The sequence below is a fragment of the Canis lupus genome, chromosome 23 (assembly GCF_048164855.1).
Source record: "Canis lupus baileyi chromosome 23, mCanLup2.hap1, whole genome shotgun sequence".
NCBI classification, from domain to species: Eukaryota; Metazoa; Chordata; class Mammalia; order Carnivora; family Canidae; genus Canis; species Canis lupus.
Window position 1 is genome coordinate 28,622,992 of NC_132860.1, and position 23,475 is coordinate 28,646,466.

At 52.4% G+C, this 23,475-nt stretch overlaps 1 protein-coding gene across 3 annotated transcripts in view; it reads right to left on the minus strand.

The window, feature by feature from the left end:
• GDPD5 (glycerophosphodiester phosphodiesterase domain containing 5) overlaps nt 1-23,475 on the minus strand; it is an 86,266-nt gene that overhangs the window by 43,861 nt on the left and 18,930 nt on the right. For all 3 annotated transcript variants that reach the window (XM_072794662.1, XM_072794663.1, XM_072794661.1), the window contains exon 2: nt 9,988-10,071. The gene's annotated coding sequence lies outside the window, so the exon portion shown is untranslated. The remainder of the gene's footprint in view (nt 1-9,987; nt 10,072-23,475) is intronic.

Sequence of the window (23,475 nt, forward strand, 5' to 3'; positions counted from 1 at the left end):
CACCTGACCGCCGGCTAAGGCATCTCACACACCCTGATGTCAAGCATCATCTGACCCTTGTTGCCACTGTTCTTATCATCCTATCTTACAGGACGAGGACCCTGGGGTTCGGAGCAGTCAAATGATTTGCCCAAGGAGTCAGGACTCAAGTCCAGGTCTATGGGACTCCAGAAACTCGAAGCCACATGTTATGTATTGGGTCCCGTCCTAGGTGTTGGAGACAGTGTGAATGGGACAGGCTCACTGATGTCCTCGGGGCCCCACAGGACCAGTGAGGGACAAAGCCAGTCACTTACTGTGCACCAACTCTTATAGTGACCCTATGAAGTATTATATTTTTACTGAGATCACACTCACCAGCCAAGAAATTCACCCTTTTAAGGGGTACAATTCAGTATTTAGCATATTCAGGTTTTAGTGTGGTCATGAAGTTGTACAACTGTCACCACTGTCTGATTCCAAAGTGTCTTCATCATCCCAGCAAAACACCCAGACCCAGACCCATTAGCACTACCCGTCCCCAGTCACCATACCCCGCACCCCGGCCATGCCCCCTCCTAATATACTTTCTGAATCTATGGATTTTCCTGTTTCTGGACATCTTGTATCACTGCAATCATACAATATGTGACCTTTTGTGTCTGGTTTCATTCATTTAATAGTATTCAAGGCTCACTCTATTGTAGCAAGAGTCAGTCCTGCATTCCTTTTCAGGGCTGAGTTACAATTGCATGAAGAGACCATTTTATCCATTCATCAGTTGAGGGACATTTAGGTTGTTACCACTTTTTTAGTTGTTAGGACTAACACTGCTAATGCACAGGTTTTCACACGAACATATTTTCATTTCATTCTTGGGTACATTCTTTGGAATGGAAGTACTGGGTCATGTGGCGACTCCATGTTTAACCTTCTGAAGAATGGCCAAGGACCGTTTGCCAAAACAGCAAAGCAGCTGCACCATTTTACATTCCCCGTGTAAAATCTTTATCACCCTCACTTTCCAGATGGGAAATCTGAAGCACAGAAAGGTTTAGCCATTGCCAAAGGTCACACAGCAGAGCCTGTCAGTCCAGCTCCAGGGCTGTGCTCTAAACCCAGGGTTGGCAAATTATAATTCATGCACCAAATCCGGCCGGCCACCTATTTTTGTGTAGCCCACAAGCTAAGAATGGTTTTTCTGTATTTTTACAGTTTGGGATAAAAAAATCAAAATAAGAATATTTCGTGACACATGAAAATTATATGAGAGTCAAATTTCAGTGTCCATAAATAAAGTTTTATTGGATGCAGCCACGATCATTTGTCTATGTACGTCTATGGCTGCTGTAACAGAAACTATAGTGGGGGGGACTGGTTATAACAGAGACTAAATGGCCCACAAAGCCTAGAACTCCCTGCCCAGCCCTTGGCGGGGGCAGCGTACTAACCCCTGCACTAGCGAGCTGGCCATAATGGCTCATGAGCTGGTATCTTGAAGAGGTAAAGGCAGGCTGTGGGCACTTAGCATTGTGCATGTTGGGTCAGGACATGCTTCCAGGAGACAGCAGGGAGTTGAGGGCTGTCTCCAAGTGCCCCAGGGGCTCCTCCAGGAGTCAGGCTGGGCTCCAGGTCCACCCACTACTTCCGCCTTGGCCTCACTCAGGGCCTCTACCTACCCCCATCCCCACCCCATCCTCCACCAAAGGTTAACCTCAGCACAGAGATTACAGCCTCTGGACAGTAGGAGGGGAGGAGACGCATTAGGGCCTTGCTGGGAATATCGACTGACTTGGAGCCTCCTAATTGCTGGGAATTGTCTGGTGTAGCCTCTGTGCCCGTGGCTCCCTGGGGAGGCCTGTGGACTACGGTGCAGCTGCTGGGGGCTCTCGGAGCCAAGCTGAGCCCCAGGCTTAGGGGCAGCATGGGATGGTGTGCTGTTGCAGTCTGGTGGCTTAGGTCCCATGGGGTTGGGGAAAGGGGAGAAGGAGGGGCAGTTTTGGGGGGGCTCTCTGCTTTCCTCTATTGCACTCCAGAAGGAGTGTGTGCTCACAAATGTACTCCCACATTCACAGCCTTCCAGATGGGGTAGAAGGCCAGATCCCACACAGCCAGGGAACCAAATCTTACCCCACCTTTGCTCTGTGGTTGGGGCCTGTAGGGTTCTTCCCTGATCCTTGGTTTCTCAATCTGTAAAATAGGTAACAGCCTCTGCCTTGACTCCTATAGGAGACCAGATTATTGGAGGGGAGGGGTTGCCTGGAGGGCACATCCCTGCAGTGACTGAGGTACAGCAGGCGGGCATTCTGTGAACAGGAGCCCCACACCAAGGTTCCCCATTCTCACGAGCCTTTCCCAGAACCTGCCGAGCCTGGGACTGATTCCCATATGTCCTCTGCCCTCCGCTGCCCCACCCCCACAAATTGAGCATTACAAGGCACCAAGAATGGAAATTCCATCTCAGATCGGGGAAGCAGAACTGCCTGCACTAGGCCGCAGCCCTGGGCTCAGCTGATCTCGGCTCTAGGAGTCGCCTCCCCTCTCCACCCCCACCCTGCCCAGTGAATTTTCACACTCTTCAGAACCTCAGGGAAGTCTTGGGGAGGCAGACCTCTTCTCCCTCCCCTGCATGTTCTGGGGCTTTTTCTTCCACTCCCAGGGCTTCAGCTATCAGGTGTGGCCAAGCCCACTCAATATCTGCCTCCCGACAGAGGCAGCCAGCGGCTCCTGAGTGTCATCCAGACTCTACAGACCCAGTACAGACCACATCGACCTCCTTACCCCGCAGCCCGCTTCTAACACCCCTCACAGCCTCTTCTCACCAGCCCCCTGGCTGTTGGCCTGGCCTGGGTCTCATCTCTCCCTTAGATAGGCAATCCTCTGGCCTCCCTCCGGGGGCCCCACCCCACCTCACCTGTGGCCCTCGTGAGCTCTTCAACAGGCAAATGGCCAGGATGTGGCCTCTGACACTTCTAGCCTCACCCTCCAGAACCTGCTGTCCCTTCTGTTGATTAACACCTCTCCATGCTTCAAGTCTCAGCTCAGATGTTACCTCCTCCAGGAGCCTCCCCTGAGCTCCAGGTTTGCTTCCAGGGTTTCCCAGCTTCCCCTGGCCCTGAGCATCCCGCAGTCCACCCCAGGCACCCCGTGTGAGCGCGGCGGACGGGCCTGCCTCCCCCATGGAGTGGCCTCGGTTATTCCCGTGCCCTCGGTGGCCAGCCGCAAGAGGAGGGGGCACTGGGGACTCACGGGACTATATTTCTGAGGAGGCCCGGAAGTCCTGCTGTCAGAGATGTGCCGTTCAGACGCTGAGCAGTCGGACAAGCTCCCAGAGACCAGACTCTCCCCGGCCTCACCCGACACCTCCTCTTCCTGCCAGGGCTAATGACATTACGCAGGACTGATGGATTTCTCCAAGCCACCTCCAGGACCAGCCCGATGGGCTGGGGAGGGTAAGAGAAAGCCCTCCCCTCTGAGCCTGATGTTCAAGGGCGCCCCTCAGTCCAGAGTTCCATTTTCTGTCGGAATTCCTGGCCCTAGCCCTAGGCTTTCACAGACTCCTGTTTTGTAGATGAGAGAGCCTCCAAGGAGTCGGGCCTGGGATGGAGTGAACACCTGCCATGGAGCAGGAGCAGGATGCTGGCCCTCCTGGGTCCTCTCCCATCCTGACACCGTGGGTACGGACCTTCTCCTTCCTTGCATGACCACCCTCACTGCCACGGACCGTGCTGGCTGCGGCCCCCAAGCCTCTTCACTTCCCTGAGAGCGGAAAGAATTTCAGGCCAAGGTGTCAGAGCCCGGGTTCCAGCCTGATCTTCAGCTGACTTGCTGTGTAACCTCAGACGTCACTAGCTCTCTCTGAGCCTCTACTCACCTGAGAAATGTGGACCAGATGGAGTGACACAAAAAAGGACCCAAGCAAGGGCGCCTGGGTGGCTTAGGCAGTTAAGCATCTGACTCTTGATTTTGGCTCAGGTCATGATCTCAGGGTCATAAGATCGAGTCCTGCACTGAGCTCCACGCTTGATGTAGAGTCTGCTTGAGATTCTGTCTCCCTCTGCCCCTCCCCCTGCTCGCTCTCTCACTCTCTCTCCCTAAATAAAGTCTTTTAAGAAATGTTTTGTAATTAAAAAAAAAAGGACCCAAGGTTGCAATAAGAAGAAATAAAACATGAATATATGCTACAACATGAATAAATCTTAAAAACATGGTGCAGAGTGAAAGCAGCTACAGAAAGTGACATGGGTTATACCTGTGTCATCTCCTGATGACAATCTTTCAAAGTAGAGCTCCACAGACTTCTTTTACAGTTTGGAAATATAGGCTCAAGGTGAATGGATGAACAAACTAGTCCACCCAGACAACGGAATAGTTTTCAGTGAAGGCACCTGGGTGGCTCAGTTGGTTGGGCAGCTTCTTTTGGCTCAGGTTGTTATCTCAGGGTCCTGGGATCAAGCCCTGTATTGGGCTCCCTGCTCGGTGGGGAAGTCTGCTTCTCCCTCTCTCTGTGCCCCCCACAACTCATGCTCTCTTTCTCAAATAAATCTTAGAAAAAAGGAAAAGTGGTCAGTGCTAAAGAGAAGTGTATGATTAAGCCACATAAACACATGAAGAGACCTCAAAGCATATTTTTATGTGACGGAAGCCAGTCTGAAAGGCTCCATACTGTATGATTCCAGCTACATGACATCATGGATAAGTCAAAACAGTGGAAGCAATAAAGAGATCAGTGGTTGCCAGGGGCTGGGAGTGGGAGAAGCATGGAAGATTTTTAGGGCAATGGAATTATTTTATATGATGCTATAATAATGAGCACATTTGTCAAACCCCACAGAATATACCACACCAAGAGTGAACCCTAGTGGAAACTATGACTTTGGCTAATGATACTGTGTCAACATGGTCTCATCAGCTGTAACAAACATACCACCCTAATAGAGGATGTTAATAACGAGGGCAACTGTGAGGTGGGGAGGGAGAGTATGTAGCAGCTCTCTGCCCTTCCTGATTGATTCTTCTCTAGACCTAAAAATGTTCAAAAAAGGGCTATTGGGACACCTGGGTGCCTCAGCGGTTGAGGGTCTGTCTTTGGCTCAGGGCGTGATCCTGGGGTCCTAGGATCGAGTCCCACATCGGGATCCCTACAGGGAGCCTGCCTCTCCCTCTGCCTATATCTCTGCCTCTCTCTGTGTCTCTCATGAATAAATAAACAAAAATATTTTTTAAAAAGAGGGCTATTAATTAAATATATATGTATTCAATTTAGATACCTATATCAATCAATTGATCAATAGCTAGATAGGCAGGCAGGAGAGATTAAGTGATTCACCCAAGGCCAAATGGCTAAGTGGGGAGAAGGGAAGACTTGAACCCAGGACTTTCCATGGCACTAGCCCCAGTGTGCCCACATTCCTGCTGCCTTCCATGTCTGTGTCAACCACAACGCCCATATTACTACAAACTGCACATCAAAGAGCCAAGCCCAATATTTTGGTTGGTACCAGGGGAGCAAAGAGGGGAATGCGGCCAAGTACCCAGGGGAAGAAAAGGGAAACCCCTGTCCTCACTGGCCTCAACCCCAGCCCAGCCTCGGGAGACCAGCAAGCCGGGTGACCCCACAAGCCTCTGGCCTCGGCTTTCCTGTTGTGTCATGGGATACATGCCACCAGATGACCAACCAGGGCCTTTCTGGCATGCACCCTAACCTTCTAACCCCCTGCTCTGTCTTCATCCTCAGGAGAAAAGCAGAGATGGGGCAGCACAGGAAAGGAAGGACAAACCCCACAGTTCTTGCCTGGTCTGGGGGGAATAGCCCTCCCCTTCCCAGGACTAATGCTGGAAACCCTGAGCCTGCCACTGACCAGAAGAGTCCAAATGAGGATGAAAGCTGCAGGAAGGCCTGCAACATGGCTAGAGGCCTAGTTATCCTGAGCCCCAGGCCACCAGGGCTCTGCCCCTGCCTTGGTGCCTCCACTGGCTTTGACTGTGGACCCAGGTATAGGTAATTGCAGGCTGGATAAGTCACAGTGATGACCCCAACATTCCCTTAGAGTAAAACCCAAGAAATGAAAGGCACAGGGCTATGAGGATGCCTCCTTAGTGCTCAGGGGACATGGCCTCGGAGGTAGACCAGGGCTGCCCTGTGGCTCTTCCTCACTGCCCTGCCCCTCTCCCGCTCCCAGTGTGGGTGTGCCTGTGAAATGGCCTTAGCTCTGGGCCCCTCTGCCCATCTTCAAGGCCTAGAAACTCCTACTGGGCTCAGTTCAGCAGCCCCTCCTCCAGGAAATCCTCCCTGCCCCGGGGCGAGGTCTCTTCTGGGTCTCATAACTCCTTTGCCTCCTTGGCCCCAGCACCGATCATTGCAGGCTGGCTTCTTGGAGAGGGCAGATCTAAGCAGAACTCAGAAGTAAGGAAGGACTTGTGGCAAAGTAGGAGGACACGGGGGCTCTAGGTAGGGGGACAGCACAAGGAGAGCCCGGTGGCAGGGAGGCATGAATGGGGCCTCCTGCATAGCTGAGGGCATTCCCAGGCTCCAGCCAGCAAGTTAAGCCCCATGTGGGTTCCATCTGGAGGTGATGGGGGGGCCTGTTGCCAACAGGAGACTCCTCGCCCTCTGGGAGCCCAGGGGCAGCATGGAACCTCCAGGCAGCTCATCAAGCAACTAAACCCAAGCCCAGGAGACAAATCCTTGGCTCCAGGCTGGGGCCGGCAGGGGGCAGGGGCAGACAGGGTCAGCAGCCCTAGGCCCCTGTCACTCCGGCTCATTCTTTGGGGAAAAGCTGCTCAGTGGCCAAGGCTTGGGCTCTGCAGGAGGCCTCAAAGAATCAATCAGGCCATAATTAGGGTCATTATTAATCTCCTTCCACAGTGGTGCCAGGGCTGCCTGTTTATCCAACACTTCCGTGCCAGGAGACCTCTTATTTCCCTTCCCCTCTGAGCAGGCCAAGCTAGACCAATCTTCCAAGCAGGCCCTGGCAGTGGCCTCCCCAGTTCTTCTGCCTCTCTTGGCCGTCCTCCTGCAGAAAGTGCTCCTCGCCTCTCCCTCAGGAAGGGACGGCTTCCTTGGAACTGTGGCCTCTGGAACGATTTACCCTCTACCTCAAGGCTCTTGAGCTCCCTCGGTAAATGTTTAAGAAGCCTCTGCTCTGTAGCAGGCACTGCTGGGGGCCAACAATGATTCATGGGGAATCAGACACGAACCTTCCTTTCCAGGAGACAAGCTCACTGCACAACAGCAGCTGCAACTATAGCCACATGCCCAGTGCTTTCCAGCGCACGGGAGCCTCCACACACCCGCTCACTGAAGCATCTGGCCAGCTCCTCAGGTAAGTACCAGGTGCCCATTATACAGACGAGGCGGAGAGGCTGGTGGAGGTCAGGATAGGACTGCTGAGCTTCAGTCAAGGCCCTAGGGAGACAGACCCATGTGTTTGGGGCTCCGCGCTGGACAGGAGCCAGGAATACCCCTGTCCAGGGGACCCGACTTCTCTTGGCCTAGGAAGGACCACTCTTTCCCAAGTCAGGACTATGAGCATGGGCTGAATAGCCGCCAGGAGTGACCTGGCCTTGCCCAGAATGCAGAGCTTATTAGCATCTCAGAACTGAAAATCTCTAGCTACAAACTCTCCACACCCAGGGTCTTAGAATCACCTCACTCGAGACTCATACAATCACAGAATCCTAGGATCTAAGAACTATCCTTGGATTTCAGACTATTAAACTCATCGAATGTCAGCACCAAGAAAGATCTGGAACCATTCCATCCAGCCTCCCTTCCCCGGCAGATATGCCCCATCTAGCTCCTAGGGGTGGTTCCCCAGCAGAGTGGCCTGCATAGGCTTGCATACTCCCTGTGACAGGCCCCTCCCTTCCTGAACGACTGAGTGCTTCCCCCTTGAAGCCACCAGGACCCCCATCCTTCACCCCCCCACCCCCCACTAGCAGTGGCAGGCTCTCCCTGGAGAAGGCAGAGTGAGCAAACATTCTCAGGGCTTCTGGTGGGGCCTCAAGGGTCAGCCTGGGGTCCTGGAGAGGGAAAGGCTTGCATCAACCTCTCACCTTGTTGACATCTCTGTTGAATCACCTCCCAGGAGCTGGATGATTCAGTCACAGGGACCAGGCTGACTTTTTCCGGGGCCTTTCCCTCTGAGGTCCCTGTGAAGCGGGGCGATTGGGTGCCCAAATGGGAGGGAAAGGAGAAAGCGCAGTCTGGCAGAGACTTGCACTGAGCAAACTTGTCCCTGCCCAGTTTTTACCCCCAGAGGGAATAGAGAGCAATGATTTATTTTATTTATTTATGTAAAACAGCAGAGTTATCATACAAACCGGCTTCCCAAGCAGGCCCTTGGGGATGGGAAGAGAAGCAAGGCCTACCATTTGGGGAATCTTTCTCTTGCTCCTTTCCTCTTCTGCCACCTGTGTAGCCGCACCTCCCCCTGCCCCTCCTCACACCCCTCTGCTCCAGGCACTCCACACCATCCAGCCTCCTCACCTCCACGCCTTTGCTCATGCTGGGCCCTCTGCCAGGAAAGCCCTCCGCGCCACCCCAATTCAAATCCTCTCCATCTTAACAAACGGACCCTATGCAAAGCTTGGTCTGATCCCCCCACTCCCCCAGAGGCCCCCCGCCCCCCGTCTTTGTGTTCCTGTCATGTCATCTGGCAAAACTGGAGACGTGATCGCAGGCCTCTGTGCCCGGTAATTATCTGCTTCCGTAGCTGAGAGCCTCCCCAGGCAGAGATTTCGGAACCATTTGGCCAAGCTTTTCTGAAGAGCCTCAGTGCCTGCGGCCCCGCACCGGGCCACGGGGACACAAGAGACCCCCCCCCCCCACCGCCCCCCGGCCCTGCTAGAGGAGTCACTATGTCCCTGCACCAGGTCCAGCACCAAGGAGGCTCTGGTTTATCTGTCAGCCAGAAAAGCTGGTGAAACGTGCGGCGGAAGGAAAGGAGATCGGAGCCTCCTGTGCTGCGCGACTGCAGAGCCACTTCTGAGCCTGCTTCCAATTCTGCTCCTGAATGATAATTAGCCTCTCCCAATTTACAGAAAAAAAAAAGTTACTAAAAAAAGTCTCAATTAAGTATTTTCTCCCACCATTTTTGCTTAACCCCCTGATATCTGTTTGCACACATCTGTTCTGGGTCTAGTATCAGATGACCTCAGCATTAGCACAGAATACTGACTTCCTGTCACTTGTCTCTCTTCACCAGGTGTCCCCTGAAGAACGGGGTAGGCCCCTCTATTCCCAGGCATGTTCGAGAACCTGGGGCCTTTTCTTCCCTCCTTTCAAATTTCTCAGCTTCCCTTGCATGACCAAAGGAACCTGGGCTTACTAGAATGCTGAGAAAGGAAGTCGCAGGAATATGCCGGCTCAGGACAACTTCAAGGTGCGTGCCAATTGCGTGTGTCAAGACCTCCAATTCCACCATTTGCCATTCATTCCTTTGGCTGAAGCGTCACTTTTTCTAGGATTATCTTGTAAAATACAGATCTCCCCTGGCAATGGGAGCCCTTTAAACCCCCCGACTGGAGGTCAAGGAAGCTTAGGTGAATACATGGCTCTAGAGGCAGTTAATCACAGGGATTTAGAATGTGCAATAAGAGCCAGTCTGCCTGGGTTTGAGATGAGACCCAGTTCTACCACCTACTAATTGGTATAATACCACTAGGCCTCAGTCTCCTTATCTATAAAGGAGGATAATAATAGCACCCACCGCCTGGGCTGACGTGAGGATTGGAGGAGCTAACACATGTCAGGGGCTTGAGTAAGTACTGGGTATGTGGGAATAAGTGGTCTACCAGACAACCCTGCTGAGGGCTGCAGTTCTTTTTCTCACCCATCAGGTGGACAATGATCCCTGTTCCTCTTGATTATTATTATTATTTTTTGGTAAACTGTAAGGCACTGTACCCCTGGGAGAGGCAGGCACTGCTGGCAGCCAGCGTGCTGCCCTCTCTAGCTTCTCTAACTCCTCTCTCCCCCCCACCCTTCCTTTCTCTTTTCTTTACCTGGAAGAAGGTATCAGTGGCTGTAGGCGGGGCTCCTGAGGATGTCCTGTCCACGGAGGTGGTGATGTCCCTTCACTGGGACCGCTGAAGGAACAAGGGGACAAAACCAGTCAGACCACTCAGCAGTGCGCCCTGCCTTCTCCTCTCCCACCTGATTCTCTGTGAGTCCCCGTGGCCTTGCCCATCCTGTGTTGGGTGCGGGGCTCAGGGATGGGCCACATCTGGTCCCTGTCCAGGGAAGCTGCCAAGCTGGCGGGTGGTCCAGTTGTGGGCCACCAGACCCCTCACAAGCAATCCTACCTCCACACATGCTGCCTACAAACCAGCCCCAACCTGTCCAGGGTACCGGACAGCCAGTACCCTGAATAACTCCTGCCCCCTCCAGAACCCACAGAAATGCAATCCAAGCCCCAGCTACCTTGGGGAGACACTGGGGCTGCAGGTGGCTTCTGGGGTGCTGAGGCCCTTTCCTGCTGCCCAGAGACTTGCTTCTCTGGAGGGAGCTGCCAAAGCAGCACTCTTCTGAGGCAGCCACTGAGCGAGGGCCAGTGGGCTGGGGGCGGGATCTGGCCTCTGCAATTGTGCAGCTAACTTCTGACTCATGTGCTGCCTGCCCCATCGCCGGCTCCTACAGCCGGCAGAGCAGCCGTCTTGCCCAGGAACTGGGAGGAAGATGGTACCCACAGGCCTCGGGGAGGAAACGAGAGGGGAGGCAGCTCTGGGGCAGCATTGCAGCCTTGTGGGGATGTGTCACATTGCCCACTAGGGTGCACTGAGGCTGCCAGGAGCCCACCTAGGCCTCCAAGAGAGGCAGAGCCAGGGCTGGGACCCAGGCCTCCTGGTGCCCTGCAGACTCATGACGGGGGTGGCTCAGGCCCACTACCCAAGCCCATGCCCACGCCCACATGAGAACCCTCCAACCCCATCAGGCCCTGGAGCCACACACCAGCAAGAAACGCACGGCCAAGATTCAGCCTCAGACTGGAGGGGAACCGAGCTGGACTCAGAGACAACTTAGAAGTGACCTCCAGCTACTGAGAGAGAGAGAGAGAGACCAACCCACCCCCTCACCCCCCACCGGGGCACCCTACCCTTGCCTCCCTCTACCTGCAGTCCCGGCTTTCTCCCAGCGCTCTGGAAGCACTGCACTTTCCATTCTACAAAGCATACTTATTTCCTTCTTCTCTCATTATGACCCTAAGTGACATATAGAATATAAATAGAGCAGGGCTTCTCAAACTTCAATGTGCAAACAAATCACCTGGAGACCTTGTTAATACACAGTCTGACACAGTGTTTTCTAGTAGGTCTAGACAGGGACGCGAAGGTCTTCATTTCTGGCCAGCCCCCAGAGGATGGTGGTGCTGCAGGTCCGGGGCCACAATTTGAGTAGCAAGAATATCATTGTTAACAGCATGGGTGGGGGGTTAAATCGTCCAAGTCAGAATCTTAACTCTTACTCTGTAACCTTGGGCAAGTTACCTAACCTCTCTGGGCCTCCAAACACCTCCTTATAAAATAGTAACAATGATGACAACAGTATCAAACCTGACTCATAGGGTTGATGTGAGGATTAAATTATGTAAAAGGCTTAAAGTGATTATTATTTCAAATTTAAAAATGGAGACTCTGAGGGACAGACAGAGCCAGCAAAGTGGCAGAGCCAGAATTCAACCCCAAATCTCTTGGTTTACAAGCCACCACGAAATGTTACCTAGCAAACCCTCCCTGACACATGGAGATGGAGGCCCAGAGAAGGGTGGAGAGCTGGCAAGTTCATGAGAAAGTTGGTGTCAGAAATTCAAGCTCATGACTCCTAGCCTTGTATTCTTTCCAACCTAACTATCCTTCTGCACAGATGAGAAAGTGTCTCCAATTCTCCTGGAGGGGTCCCAGCCTCTGCTTGTCAGTCCCTCTATGGGCAGCATCCATCTCCTACCTCCAGTCTGTCGCACTGCTTGGTCTCAGGTCACCCAGCTGGGATGGCAGGCAGAAGGTGACATGGCCTGGGCCCAGCCCTACCCCCACCCTGGTTTCCCACCACAGGGCCAGTGGGAGCCCTGTGAGTCACTTGAAGGAAGTGCTTGGCCCCAAACAGGAAGTGGCTTTTCAAGCTGAAAACCCCTCCAGGATCTCCAGGGCCCTGCGGCAGGTGGCTGGGGTAGCAGAGCCTGATGGAGCTCACTGGGATATACTAACACCTATTCGGATTTTACCTGAAACCCAAACTCGGCACCCATCCTCTGTACCCTGAAATCTGTCCAGGTGCTTTGCTGCTGTGTGACCTTAGGTACATGAGTGTCCTGCCCTGAGCCTTTATTCCCTTATATGAAGGATTTGGGCTGCATTACAAGATCACCTATGGCCTGGCATTCCTAAATGAAATGAAGGGTTGGAGGAAGTGAATACGGGTTTTCAATAAATGAGCAAATGCATGTATGCATGAAATGCATGAGTGAATACAGACACAGATTTAAACCCCAGCCATCAGACAAGCTCCATCATTTATCTGTTGTTAGCTGTACGATAGAGATCTCACTGATGAGATCTCCTCCCACCCCCTGAATCACCCTTAGGCGCAAGGAAGAAGGGCCAGTGCCCTGAACCCACACATCACAGACACATGCTCACAGATGAACATAGTAGAGAACATATGGGAGTCTCTGCCACAGGACATGCATGGGACCTACCAGCACAATCTCTTCCCCTAATGCCACTCAGGCCCCACTAAAACCCTTCTCCATTCCTTGGGCATGATGAACAAAAGGTGATTCTGTCCAGATCAAAAACTGTGGGTTGCTTTGTTGCTGATGAGGGAAAGGGACACTGGTTGGTGGTGGTGGAGGTGGGGAGGGGACTTAGTGGCAGGAATGTTTAAGGGCAAATTCATTTTTTTAAAAGATTTATTTATTTATTTATTTATTTATTTATTTATTTATTTATTTATTTATGATAGACATAGAGAGAGAGATAGGCAGAGACACAGGAGGAGGGAGAAGCAGGCTCCATGCAGGAGCCTGACATAAGGGCAAATTCAACTTGTCAAATCCTTTCTAGCAGAGAGCAAAGAGTGATAGCTTCTTGCATAACAAAGTATCTGTTTCCCAGGAATGCTGAGCAACAATTTTTTTTTTTTTTGGCTTTTCTCCCTGTTCCAATTTGTGGTTATAAAAGTACTGATGAATTAGTGTGGTATCCATAATAAATGCACAAAGCGGCTGAAGAACATCTCACAGTATCTAAGGATTCATATTACTCAAATTAATGTAATATGAAATGTGACACTAATTCTTTACACTGGCCACTCAGTGGACAGGAATGGCTGGGACTGAATAGTTTCAATTGTATAAATGTTCAAAAATTTGAATATTTCATCTTTCTTCAAATAATTTTATTTTAAAATCGATACTCATTGATTATGTGTACAATTTTGATTTCCATAGATAATCTCAAGGAGCAAAAACAATTTTTGAACATATAAGTTTTCCTTTTTCTGCATCTACTTTAATTTACATTTTTGATGGAAATATACTCAAATTCTGTGCACTTCAAATATAATCGCATTTTACTTTTGATCCTTCATATTATCACCATCGATACCCAATTTTCAAGTGCTGTGCCAATCTTGATTATAGCAGTATAACTATAGTGATCTCACTAAAATGAAGACAATATATTTTATGAAGTGAATATGAAGTACCGTATGAATTATCTTATCACTCATCAGAACGTCACCACCAAAACACCCAGATGTGTACTCATAATTACATTCAGTCTTCTTTGCTATTTTGTCTCTCCCAGTTGTATAAAACCGTAACTTTACATGTATATTTCAATTTATATTATGAAGATGTAATTGTCAAGGTGAGACAATCAAATTATTTTATCTAACAGTTTCTGGGTTTGTTTTATAACCTTCAAATATCTGACAGAGCTACGTGGGCCTCTATTTGTATTCCTGCTCTAGGCTCTGTGCACTTTGCACTGGGCCTGCCTGTCCACCAGCTCTCACTTCTTTGGAGCCCAGGCCACCTGCACTGGTCACTTCACCTGAGCATCAGCTGAGCTGCCAGCCAGCTGTGTCTTCCCCAGAGTCTGCCTTTTAGAAAGTGTTCTACACATAAAGGTCCTCATGCTTAGATGTGGGCCTTATTTCCAGAGCCGACTAGAATTTGTTCAAGGATAGTGGCCATGACTTGACTAGCATCTCTCACAGACCTGGTGTTCCTTAAAGTCCCGTACATTCCAACACCATCTGTAAAGGGACCTGGCCCAGGGTGCCTAGAACTGTCTGGTAGCCTCGTAGCCATCAGGCTGAGTAAACGGACCCAATGACCTGTGGCCACCACAACTGGTTTTCTCTCCTGCTCTGCACCTCTACTCAGTCCCCCTCTACCCATACCACCCTTTGGCCCCCTTACTCTGAGCCTACTGGTCACACTGATCCCCTTGGATGAAAGCCACCAGAATGCACACTTCTGAGAAACCTCTATGTTCCCTGCCCACCACCCCTCGTAGCATCTTTCACAAAAAGCTTCCAGACTCTAGGGGCCAGGTTCTGGAGTGGGGGCAGCGTGTCAAGGGCACACACAGCTAAGTGAATGGCAGGGCCAGGATACATATTCTGACTCCCAAGCCAGTCTAGACAACGATAAATCCAGTCACCAGCACACATTTCCTGAGCTCTTGTATGGGCCAGGAGAAGCTCCAAGGCTCTTGTGGACAGAAGGGGTTTCCAGGGGAGGAACCCACCATCTAATGGTGTGGAGAAGGGCATTGAGTACCCCCTGAACAAAGGAGGCATGAGCTGAGGGAGGGGTGCAGGAGGGCCTTGTTGAGGGATCAGAGCCATCTCCCGGCTTCACCCCAGCCTAGCCCAGCACCTGACCTGCTGGATGCAGCAATGAATACCCAGGAGTGAGCAAACTCGTCTCCTCTGCATCCCCCACCTCAACCAGCCAAGGAGCAGGCAGGGAGCAGCCCGGGCCTCAGGACAGGTCTTGCAGTGAACTAGTCATTCAGCCTGGTGAAAGCAGGACCCTGTCCATCTGAGCACAGAGTGAACCCTTTCCGCAGTACATGCTCCAAAATTGTGTCAGACGATCTAGTGATAAACAGCACCATGACTAACCACCTAGCTCAGTCCATCCTGATCACTGAGAACTTAGTTCAGGTTCCAAATTAGACAGGGCTGGGGCCACAGCAGAGCTGATAAAGGGTTGAGTGCTTACCTAACCAGCCAGGGGGCAGGGGGCAAGTCCTGGCTCTCTCACTGTGATCTGGGCAAGTCACTTTGCCTCTCTGGGTATCAGTCAAACAGGGATTAACACCATGTTGAAATCACCTGATTTGAGGTGGGTGGATACAATACTCTGGTTAGAAACATGGGGAACTGAAGCTCAGAGAGGGGAACTGATTTGGCCAAGTTCACACAGCAGGTGACAGAGTCTGAACTAGGACCAGGGCCTGTCGTGCTCTCTGGAGCTAGTCTCCTACAGGCCAGATTATGGGTGACATCCCTTGTGATCCCCCAGGGGTGGGAGAGGGATTGGGGCAGATTCTCTCGGGGGGCAACCCAGGCTGACGTCACCACTGAAAGTCATCATCGTCAGGGTCCTGGAAGAACATCTGCTTGTTGGTTCCTGGGACACGGGGACCAACATGAGTTCCATAAGCAATCCGTGAACACCTTCTATGGAAAAAGGCCCAGTAGACAGTGGGGTGGGGTGAGGTGGGCTGAGAAGAAAAGGCAAAGTCAGTTCACGTGGGGTTGGGCCCCGAGAGCCTCAGTCTCCCCCATGGTCCTCAGTGCTTCCAGGGCCCTGAGCTAAACCACTGCTCCTGGGCCCTCTGCTGGGTCCTGCTTTTCCTGGATCCCCGCTGGGCTGTGCAGGCAGGGCTGGGGGTGGGGGTGGGGGTGGGAGTGGGGGGGACGCAGAGGTAGGCTTCTCAGGAATGGACTACAGCACGGCAACGTGGAGAGGTCGGAGGGGCTGCATGAAGCCAAGTTGTCAGGGGGACCCTTGGGGGCTGCAGCCAGGTCTCCCAGCTAGGGAGCTCTGTGGGATTCTGCTTCTGGAACCTGAGAGAGTGAGCCGACACGTGGGCCTGAGGGAACAGTGAGAGCACAAGGAAGCTCACAGAAGGTCCCACTTCTTCCACACCACACAGTCCTGACACATCTCTTCTGTCCCCTCCCCTTTCTAAAAGGTGAGAAGAGCTGTCACTTATTGGGACTTCCTCTGTGCCAGGCTCCACACAATCAACACCGCATATGCTTTATGGGCATGTGATCCATACACTAATTCCCAGGTATCGTGCTCCACCCACATCCCCTAGGATCCCTTCACCCACCAGGGGCATACGGGTTGCGTGGTACCTCCCAGCAGCCAACATCTGTGGAGGCGTGTGGGCGGGCTGCCCTGAGGCTGCTGGAATCCCTCTGCCTACGGTCATGACCACCTGGGTGAAGGTCTAAGTTCTCTAGCATTCTTGCTCTGGCAGTCAGCTCTGGGCCCATGTCCTCAGAGCTCCCCTGCAGACGGAGCCAAGTGCCTTTCCACCCTTGCTTCTCCTCCTCTTCCTGGTTCTTCTTTCCCTATTCCCTTAGCATCTTCTTTTCTGGAAAACTTCCTAATAAATCACTCTCACACGAATCCTGGCCTCAGTATTCTAGATCATCCAACCTCAGACAGCTATGAGGTCCTTGCCATTAACTTTCCCATTTCAGAGACAAGGAAACTGAGGCTGAGGTCTAGAGCTGTTAAAGCTCCCCCATGTGGCAAGCAGCAGAATAGCCTTGAAGGGAGGTGGGCCCCCAGTGCAAAGCCTGAGCCCCCGCCCCTCTGTCCACCAGCATCAGCTAAGCCTCTTTACGCCTTTCAACGCTGTCCCCTCCTGGCCATCTGGGCTAACTCTCAGTTTTTTTATTAGAAGGAAAACAGGAGAATCTGTAGATGATCCAAGGGGGATGACTAAGTCCTCAGATTCTTGTCATTGGCTCAGATCCTGTTTTGGTCAATCCTTGTGAATCAGGGCGGGTCTGACATTCTGGGAATGCAGGGAGACTTCAAACCAACTTTATGAAAACAAGTTGTAAAAACACTGGCCGCCACTCAAAGCGGCCAGCTGATCAGCTTGGCTCCGCGGAGCAGGGTTGAACAAGTTCACCAGAAGGGAATGCACAGCAGGAGAGACTTCGGCTAGACCCAGAGGAAGAACTTCCCAGTAACTGGGAAGAAAAGGAGTGCTAGCTGGAAAGGGGTGGGACAGGCCAACTGGGTGAGACTCAGGCCTGTCCAGTGCCGCCTGGAAAGAGCCAGCGTGGAGGAGGTGTCCATGGAGGAGGAGGAGGAGGAGGAGGATGGTGACTCAGGCAGTGAACACCTGTTCTACTTCCCTACAGGCGGCCCTGCCCCTTGGGGAGCTGGGTGTGTCCTCCTTGGAAGTAGGAGGATCCATGCCTTGACCTTCCCAGGCTTTTCATGTTTGAAGCAGCTCTGAAGCCACCCCTAGAGCCCTGGGGACAGAAAAACACCAGAGGCCAACTCCGCCCGGCTCTGAGCTTCAACCACTGACTTTGGAACCTGCTTTTAATGAGGATGCTCTGAGTTTGTGGGGCTTCTGCCTCCTAGGAGGTCAAAAGTCTCTGCAGATAAGGTCCAATCCTCCCACCCCTAAGGTGATCGGAGGCCCTGGAGCCTGGCAGAGCTCAGGGCAGGCCTGAAGGTGCCCCTGTGCCACCTCCTCCCTGCTCTGCGCAACCAGCCCTCCAGGAAGACCCGCCCCCTCCGGGCCCTCCCCTGGCCCCTGCAGAGAACTAAAGCAGGTGTTCACAGCCCATCTCACCTGCTCCTCCCTCGCACCTCTTCTGTGCTGGCTCCTTCCAGGCCCCAAGGAACAGGCCTGAGTCTCATTCAGTTGGCTCCCCTCCTCCCCTTCCCAGCCTGCACTCTTTCCTTCCTTCCCTCTCACCCAAACTCCTGAAAGAGTTGTCTACATTCACGTCTCCATATCCTCCCTCCTACCTGCTGCTAAACCCACAGCCTTCTGTTCCCACCAAGTTCAACCGTGACCTCCACATGACTGAGCCACCCCCTGCCCCCAGCAGCTCTCACCCTGACACTGCAGGCTTCACCCTCCTTCTGGAAACATCCTCCATCCCTGGAGTACAGGACACCACTTGCCCTGGTTTCCCTCCTTGTCTCGCCCGCCCCCCCCCCCTTTGCCCAGGCCTCAGGCAGCACTTTCTTCTATGCCCTTTGGCCGCCCTTGCCCTTCACACCCGTGCAGAGTCAGCCGGCACTGCTATCTCTGCCTGGGCCAAAGTCTGAGTATCCAGTGACCCCTGGTCATCCTCATCCTGGCCAGGACGCCTCACACTCACAGTAGTCCCATGGGAACTCATCACATCCTCCTAAAGCTGCTCCACCCTATCTCTATCTCGAGGCACCACCATTCTCCAGTCTTCCAGGCCTGGCAGAGGAGAATCTCCCATCCCACCCACCTTCCTCAAGTCCCTAGGCCTCCCTGAGACCGTGCTTATTTCCCACCAAAAATTCCTCCGGTCTTGGCTTAAATTCCTCCCGCAGGAAGCCTTCCTTGACTCTCCTGGTAGACTTGGGCATGACGCCTTTTCCTGTTTTCGAGAGCCTGCACAGCCCGGTTCAGTGGTCATGCTAGTGTCCAGCTGCATACCGATGCCCTGGCTGGCTCTGGAAGGGTAGAGGCAAGCCCGTTCTGACGATGGGCCTAGCACCCTGCCCAAGGTCTGCACAGAAGAGCCCCTGGGGGACTTGTCTTTCTGCTGAATTTGCCCCACTGGTGAGCTCTGGATCTCTCCTCTTGCCCACACACCTCCCAGGGCAAGGGTCGTCTCTGCTCTGCCACTCTTTAGCTTAAAACACATGAGCTCTTAGCCCCCAGTAGGCACATTCTAACCTGTCTGCCGTGTATGAGGACAGACCCCACGGCACCTGCAGGAAAGCAAGAGGGCCCCTCTTATACACTTGCGAGCACCAGCACAAACACAGGGCCATGGACGTACAGACAGGCCCACAGATGCAGCATCCTGGAAACAGCTTCTCTGCTTCCTTTGTAGTTACCATGGGTGCCAGGAGTCAAGGTTGGCTTGGCTGGGGCTCAGGGCTGGCTCTCACAGATGCAGGGCAGGGGCCTGGGGTACAGGGAGGCAGCAACAGTACGCAGATCTGCAGCTTCAGCTCATCTTTCCCCATCCATTTCCCTAACCTCTTCTTCTAGGAAGTCCTTCCTCTCAGTGCTAGGTGGGGAAGTGGCCCTCAGAGGGGATCCCGCCCAGATCCCACCCTGATCTTTCCCTTGTGCCCCTTCTCACAGGGAAGAGAAGGACTAGACTGGTCGGATCACAGCTCAGAGCTTTTAGGATCAAGACTAAGCCCATTTTCCCAGCCCTGGTCCTGACTTGCCTCCCCATAGTGGCGGCTCAAATGCCCCCCCCCCCCCCCCCCCCCCCAGTAATCCTTGGCGGTTCCCTTTCCCAGAGGCAGCACCAGCCTCAGAGGTAAGAACCCAGCCCTGGCAAGTTCATCTGATCCTCAGGACAGCCCTGATGGGGTTGGTGTGCTTTGCTCCTTTCCAGGTGAGAGACAGGTGACTTTCCCAGGGTCACACAGCTACTAAACCCTTCTCTTTCACTGAAACCATGTTCCCAGCCACCAGCCCCTTCAGGAGGGAGTACGAACCTTGGAGAGCGGCCGGGAGGAGGCTGCAGGAATGAAGGCGGGAGGGCCTTGCTGGGAGAAGCCTATGCCTGAAGAGCACCTATTCCTGTCGAACCCAATTGGAGAGGGCCCTGAGTGCCACTGCACCTGACTACAGCCATGTGGAGGGCCTGAGGCTGACTCCTTTACGAACTTGCTGTGGGATTTGGAGCAAGTCACTGGACCTCAGTTTCCCCATCTGTGATGTGAGTGGAGGTGGACACCACAACCCTCAGTATCTGTTCCATTTGGACCCTGCAAAGCTGCAGAGGAGGAAGGTTTTTTTCTTTTTTTAAGATTTTATTTATTTATTCATGAGAGACAGAGAGAGAGACAGAGGCAGAGACAGAGGCAGAGGGAGAAGTAAGCTCTCCGAAGGGAGCCTGATGTGGGACTCAATCCCCAGACCCCGGATCACGCCCTGAGCTGAAGGCAGACACTCAACCACTGAGCCACCCAAGTGTCCCAGGAAGAGGTTTTGGAAAAGGACCATGAGAGGTGTGGGTGCCGCTCTGCACAGATGGGGCTGAGGCCAGAGGAGGAGACCCTCTGCCCTTCTATCTTCCCTTGCAGCAGAGAAAAATTGCAAAGTATTCAATATACTAGAAGGGGAGAAAAGGCAAGTGAGGCGGACTATGCATATCACTTGCAAAACTGATGCAAATGCCCAGGGCAAACACCTGGGCATGCACCCCATCATTCTTCTCCTCTCTCCATACCCGCTAAGGCCAGTACCTCCCCAAATCCTGCTGATCACACCTCAGAAGTGGCTCCCTCATTAGCTGGGCCTCTTTTCCAGGCTTTCATATCTCTGCCTGAAAAACAGTCAAGAACCCCTTGGGAGAAATCCCATATGCAGAGCTTTTCTCAACCTGGCCTACATTCACCTTCCCAGCCTCCCACCATCTCATCTCAGGGGAGCACCCCCCCCCCCCAATCTGGAGCTAAGTCCCTGCCCCAGGAACTTCACACTCCACACCCTCGCACAGCTAGTTCCCTCTGCACAATGAACTCCTACAGATCCCTCAATACCCAAATGAGAAATGCTGCAATTCAGTGAATTGGCTCCTGCACTGGGAATCAGGCCTTAAAGTCAGCACATTGTGAGTAAGTTGCATGTAGTCAAAATCACCCTTGACTACGTATAGCTATCATATACAATGCCTAGTCCATGTTCTAGACAGCTCCATGTTTTGACGCACCTAACTCTCACAACTGTGGCAGACTGTATTTTCAAAGACAAGGGCAGCAGTATCTCTCATCCCACATGCTCTTTCTACAATGTTCCCAGGGAGAGGTAGGGTCTATGCTACCCCCACTGGAATTTCGGGGGAGGGGCTTGGGACTAATGGCTGAAGTAACACCATGAGATTCCCAAGGCCAGCTCGTTGAAGGTGATGCAGCTTCTGCTGGGCTCACTGGAACACTCTGCTGGGGTGCTGGGCCACCATGTAACCAACCTGACTGCTCTGAGGTTGCCATTCTGTGGGGAAGCCCAGAGGAGCCCACAGCCAGGAAGGAAGCCCTGCAAGTACACGAAGAGTGAGAGAGGCCCAGCCAACCTCCAGCTGCCCCAGCTCCCCGCTGCTCTAGCTGCCATCTGCCTATAACCATGTCAGAGGCTCTGAGCCACAACTGCTCCGCTGAGCCCACCTTAGATTCCTGACCTATATAGAGATAATAAAATGGTTGTTCTTATATAAAGTCACTAAATTTCTAGGTGATTTGTTTTATAATAACTGGAATTTCATTATCCCTGCTTTGGGGAAGAAGAATCTGAAGCACAGAGAGGTTAAGCAATTTGGCCAAGGTCACAGAGCTGGTAATTGGCAGGGTCAGGATTTGAACCCAGGCAGTTTAGCCCCAGAATCCACCATTTTCACTGCTCTGCCATACTAACTGCCTTCGGGGTCTGCTTGGTCCCCAGGCCCACAGCAGGCCTCAGGGACTGTCTGCTGAATAAATGACCGAGGGAAGGAATAAGCAAATGAACAGGTGAGTGAAAGCAGTGCGAGCTCCCAGGTACAAGGCAGGACCTCAGGCAAGTCTGAGCCGTGCAGATGAGTCTGATATGAGCTCCTCAGTGCTGGGGTTGCATTGCTGTCCACAGCTCTGGGAGGAGGCGGTCATCAGAGGAGCCTGAGATGTTCTCTACTCCAGGCCTTCCCCAGTCTTGCATGCTGCAAGATCCTACGCAGGGCCCTGGAGAGCCGGTGCCACCTGAGGACAAGGCCTGTGGGTCCTGGAGACTACAGCAAGAAGGTCCCTGAGCTGGAAGGCTAGAGACCTTAGTTTAATCTTGGCATGACCACTGACTAGCTGTGCGAACTTGGGCAATTCCCTGACCCTCTTGGGGCCCGGCTGTTCTCCATTTCCATCACTGTAAGATTCACCAGATGTTGAGCTGGCCTCATGGAGGAAGGTTAGGATGAGCTTGCACATGTAGGTCTCCTAAACCCCAAAAAGGATCCATCCCGAGATGGAAAGTGCATAATGAGGAAGGATACCCACCCCTCTCACTGGGAATTTGCCTTCCTGGGCATTTTTACATGCACAGTTTTGAATCCTTGCAACCCCACCAGGCTCAGCAGCAAGTGACAAAGGACTCAGACTCACAGCTCAAGTGATGCTGGAAGCCAGGGTCCAAACCAGGCCCATTCACCTTCAAAACTCCCACTCTTCACATTAGCAAAAGGTGACACAACCCATGGTCCAGTGACAAACGGATAAACACGTTATAGGCACATATGGCCAAATATTATTCAGCCATAAAGGGAAGGAAATCTTGTCACATGCTATGACATGGTCAAACCAAGAGGACATTATACCAAGTGAAATAAACTAATCACAAAAAGACAAATATGGTATTATTCCACAGATATAAGGAATTTAGAGTAGTCAGGTTCATAGTGGAATGGAGGTTACCAAGGGCTGGGGCTGGGGGTGGGGGCCGGGGAGTTATAGTTTAGCAGGCTTTTCAGTTTTGCCAATTAAAAAGTTCTAAAGATGTGCTGTGCAATGATGTGAATAATGTTAACAAAAAAAAATAAAGTTAACACTACTGAACTGTGCACTGAAAGATTTTAAGACAGTTCTAGTTTTTTATCACTGTCAAAAAAATAATTCTCACTCTTGGGGTAGAGAGGGAGGTTATAAGGGTTATTAGGGAGGGGAGTCCAGGCAGCCTTCACGGAAGAGGGGGCTTTGAGCTGGGCAAGCACGGACAGGTCTGGGGCTCTACAGGCTCAGCTTTGGCCTGCCTCCCTCCTAGGATGAGGCTGACTCCAGGCGCTCCAGCCTTCCAGATCTGCATGCAAAAGCAGTACCCAACGGGGAGCAGGCATTGGAAGAAAGAATTTCTTAAATACCTACTATGTGCTTCCAGCCCACTTATTTCATGACCTTAGACCAGGCCCTATCCTTCTGGGGCTCAGTCTTCCCATCTGTACAACGAGAGGATGACCCAGGATTCCTTCCAGTTCTCACAGTGGGAATAATCTCTGAGGAGCAGGGGAGATAGGAGGTGGGCACCAGGGACTTGCAGAGAGGGGGACCGGGACACTCACTGTTCACAAGACCAGGAATCTGGAGCTATGGCCTCATGATCCTGCCCCAAGAAGGGGAGTCTGAGACCCAAGGGGATTTGGTTTCCTTCCAACTCAATGAACAGGTGCCTGCCCCTGCTCTGCTTATGATAGGCTCATAATTCCTCCTCCCAATCCAGTTCAGAAACCTACAGTAAAGCACA